Source organism: Drosophila ficusphila, unplaced genomic scaffold (assembly GCF_018152265.1).
Source record: "Drosophila ficusphila isolate 14025-0441.05 unplaced genomic scaffold, ASM1815226v1 contig_198, whole genome shotgun sequence".
Taxonomy (NCBI): Eukaryota; Metazoa; Arthropoda; class Insecta; order Diptera; family Drosophilidae; genus Drosophila; species Drosophila ficusphila.
The window spans coordinates 14671983-14676434 of record NW_025064092.1 but is presented as its reverse complement, the minus strand read 5'-3'; the positions used below and the strand labels follow the sequence as shown (position 1 = coordinate 14676434).

The 4452-nt window shown below is 39.3% G+C and overlaps 1 long non-coding RNA gene across 2 annotated transcripts; it reads right to left on the bottom strand.

The window, feature by feature from the left end:
• Positions 1–563: 563 nt before the first annotated feature.
• On the bottom strand, positions 564–1375 carry LOC108097198. Of its 2 annotated transcripts, none has more exons than XR_001771766.2 (3): positions 1152–1375; positions 930–1058; positions 564–860 (listed from the first exon to the last, which is right to left on the bottom strand). It is a non-coding gene; the product is annotated as an uncharacterized LOC108097198 (long non-coding RNA). The 2 variants fall into 2 exon arrangements; XR_001771765.2 differs by having other exon boundaries at positions 567–872.
• Between the last annotated feature and the right edge of the window lie 3077 nt (positions 1376–4452).

The window sequence follows — 4452 nt, the reverse complement described above, 5'->3', positions numbered from 1 at the left end:
ATGGAATCACTTGCAGAGCACGGCGACAGCGTCCAAAAATAAGTGTTACCAGGAAGCAGAGAAAAGCTAAATCGAACGCGACTCTGGTCAGGCTGATGGACTAGAGAGATTACCTGGAAATTGCTAAAAAAAATGTATTCATATAATCGAGTGTGTGCCCTAAGAGGAAACCCTTGCTTGACTTGTACTTAAAACATGTCGTGCACAAGTAATTAGATAATTTTTAAAGTCCCATGTATAAACGCAATGGGTGGTACCAACATCAATTTAAAAACCGAGCACACTTTGATTACTAAAATAAATAGGCAAACACAAGAGTTGTTCCATGTTAAATACGCAGCACGGGCTAAAATCGTACGAACAATAGATAAATGCCATGCAGCTGGTTTTGGTTTGCTTTGGATATGTGTCTCTAATTTGTCTATTCTAAATATACAACTTGACGAGGCGAGACGCAATGGAACTGACCACCTAATTTGGTTCCCCAAAAAAACGGATTCTGTAACCTACATATACATATACCAAATTCCCAAAGTCAAACAGCATCTTCTCGGAATTTACCATTATTATTACCATAGCTATTTACCAGGTATACAGAGCCTGAAGATGCCGATCGCCGATTTGATGCCAGTGTCAATATTTGCATATCACTTTCGGTTTGTTCATCACTTTTCGGTTTTTGGTCATTTGTAACAGGCAAACATTGTTGGCGGGGAAATGTGAGACTCTGGGCTATAGTTTGGGGCAGTAATCGATCGTATCTTTACATGTTCTATAAGACTCGGCTATTCCAATAAACTTGCATCGATTAAAAAGACTCCGAATTAGTCTTGATAAGGAGTTTTTAAATTACAAAACTTCTGAAAACCAACCTATTTTAATTCGGGTGAATACACTCCCCACCCATTTGTGATCCCAAATATATTTACCCATTTATCGGGTAAGTGGAAAGTCTTGGGTGGATCAGCTCTTTTTTCCGACACTTGGTTTTTGCTGCTCTGCTTCTTCCCGTGGGCATTATCATTTCCATGATGTAGTTTGTCGTCTGTCGTTTTCGTCTTCGTTTTTTATTTTGTTTGACAGACGTGAGAATTTTGTGAGCAAAGAAACCGGGCAAACACAGATAAGAGAGCATATCTGAGTACACTTACCAATTGAGGAAACACATGGCTACATATATACATAGATACTTGTGTGCACTTAGGTAGTGGAAAATGCTTCAGTATCGACGAGATACAAACGTATGGCTGTGTGTTTGCACAAATATCACAATGTGACAGTTGCTCAAAACCAACAATTTTGGTGAAATTCTTCGAACTGTGTGTTTTAATTGGGCAGTTTGATTTTTTTTTTGGAAAATGGAGTGTGACATGTACATATGTACATATGTGATATCTCTGATATAATAGTGAATAAATATTACTATAAAAACATGATATATCACCACAAAACTTCGGCCTGCTGAACTGGAATCGAAGGTTTGGCCTGCCACTCCGCAAACAGCTGATAGTTCAAGCGCTCCGATGGGAACTCCGACCTGCATTAAAGGCGAAAAACGCTGTTATCTTCAGATACACCCGAGTATCTCACACATATCAAATGTAGTTCACAAACACCGGCTCTGTGCTCTAATTTCTTGATTACACTCGACCAGAGGCAGTGGCTGCACTGGGCCAAAACCGGTGTTTGTTTAAGGGATTAGCATTCCAAATGGATAACAAACAAATGTAGTGCAACAACACACTGGAAAAAACTGCATAGGACCGGTCTTTGGTTCAGTATTTCAGTCTAAGCATTTTTATCTTTCTTCTTAATATACATGTATGTATATTCACATGTGTTTCAAATGTTTGCTGTTACAAACAAAAACAAGAAAGGGCCCAGCTTTGGCGATCCGAAGTTTACATAGCCGTGCAGTTAGAACTTAAAGGTGGATAATGAATGTACTCATTTCCATGAGTAGAAACAACATTTTTTCTCATTAAGTTGTATAGTAAGTTCAATCCTTAAAACGTTTCCTAAACCTTCAGTGATAAAGTGCGCCATATGCTACTTCTCTAGTTCTGTAAAATTGCCATTCATGTTCTCATATATGTATATGTATGCTGATAAAGTAGTCCGATCTCTGTGGAAATAAGTTCTTTATCTCTACCGCCGAATCGAGTTACTTGTTGTCGACTGCACTCGACTTGAATGCCTGAAAGCATCGAAGGTATGACGATTTTCTTTTAAATTTTCTATAATTCCAATCTTGTTCCTATGACAGCTATATGATAAAGTCGTCCGATTTTTATTAAGTTAAATTCGAAACTCAAGAGTCGTAGAAAAATATTTTATTCCCAAAATCCTGCTTGTATGATAATAAAACAACGATGTTGTAGATATAAAGCATTGAAATGGGGATGCGGATCGAAAATAAAGATACTTTTGGTTTTCAGGTGTCTCCTTCATTGCGTGGCAAACTTCGGACTAAATTATACCACGGCCTGTATTATTTTCCACTGCACTTAGCGGTGATATATTTTTCGTTTTGTGTAGGCATTCTGCAGTCCCTTTTTTAAACCGGTCTGTCGGCTAATGCTGGTGACGTTCGTGATGATGATTACACAAGTGCGATGCCAGCCAAACACACGACTATCAAAGAAAATGCAAACACTGAACTATGCAAACAGAAGGTTAAAAAGAAAAAACAAGAAAGGAGACTTACATACATACCCTTGCAGTCTTCACAAATGTCGAGCAAATGCATTTGGGCTTAACAACATCGCATCCATAACGATTTTTACCATTAATTTTCTATAATGTACTTTTGGATGAGGTGTCTCCTTCACTGCGTAGCAAACTTCTGGCTGAAAGTGTAATACCCTCTGCAAGGGTGTAAAAATGATATTACAGGAAGTGCAGCAAGTGAGTGGAAAGTATGGAATTCGTTCAATATTAGCTCCAAAAACTTCACAGCTGCGATAGCAAATTAAAAATAAACAAATTCCGAAGAAAAAAAAGATTTTTTTGAAAACTACAAACTTATGTTTAAAAAATACGTTCAAAATATTTTAAGAAGAAATTACACATGGCTTGGAGCCCAAATAGTTTTTGATAATATTATATAGTGGTCTCTGTGGGAATTGGGGGTTTGCATTTCGGTCTCAACAAATGGAATACTCCTTCTTTGCAGGTAGTTGTACTAGATTTAAATTTTTTTGATTGATTTGTGTGCGCTATTAAGATTCCATATCGATATCAACGGCGACGCAGGTCTTAAAAGTCGAAAGCCCTCCGCCATAAACCCAAAGTCGCTGGAAGGGGCTTCTAGTCATACAGGTGCGTGCTGGGTTGCTAGGCCTACGAAAAACAAAAAAGAAACACTTTCAGTTCACTTCAGTCGTACTCGTTTTCGTTGGGCTAGATAGCTTGCCTATGGTCATGATAAATTAGGTTTTAATCCCTCCCGGTTCACAGAATACCTGTTAGTTTGTTAGTTTGCCGGACATGTGTAAAACAATATGGTAAATAATAACTTAAAAAAAGGCAGGCAAAGATGAAAGTCGCGTAGCGGAAATGTTGAATGATTTCAAGTTTTTTAAGTAAGTTTAAGTATAAACAAACTTAACATCGCTTTTTTCACAAATTAAAATACCCATTTACCCGTAACAAATTAAATTTAACGATTTACACTCAGAGACCTCTTTTAGGTCTTTACCCGCAAATGAATATTGCCCACTATTAATATGTGCCTTCTTTATTGAGCCTCCATGTGATGTGTTCGGTGCGTGAGTGGCTGGCTCCTTATCCCCTCCGGAGTACACCCCACCGATCCGATCCGATCCGAATCGGGAACGGGCGAAGGGTTCAGCCACACTCCCCAATCTAATCAGTCCGATTCGATGACCTCGTCTTGGCTTGAACCAACGTTCAGATTGTAATAGTAATCATAAAACTATAGGTACCCACACAAAGGCAGTCGAGTCGAGTGGCTAGATGCGTGAGTGTAGTCAAATATTCTGTTTCGGTAGGAACGAACTCAGTGAACTGCCCGTAATTTTCTTGGGCGATCGCTGATAACCACAGAAGTAGTGTGCGTTTCTTGATTAGGTTTACGATTTCGCCGGTCAGATGTCAAGGCATACTACGGTATAACAGGCTAAGCCCAGTGACGCTCAATTGAAAACGATCTTTTGCCGGATTTTAGAAACGTGAAACACGCAGTGATGCTCACAGAAAACAGAGTGAAATGGTTCCCCATATTTGACGAAATGGATTTCCACGGAACGTTCCACTTGCGATAAGGCCGTGATTCAGTGGTCAAACGCATATGGCCCGATGGTTCATTTGAATAATTTAGCTTCGGCTCAGTCCAGTTTAGCACGCGCAAAGCGCTGGAAATTATGTATGAAACCTCAACCCGAGCTGAACCGAAAACCCCTCGCCAAGAGCCACAGAAATGCCGAGAAA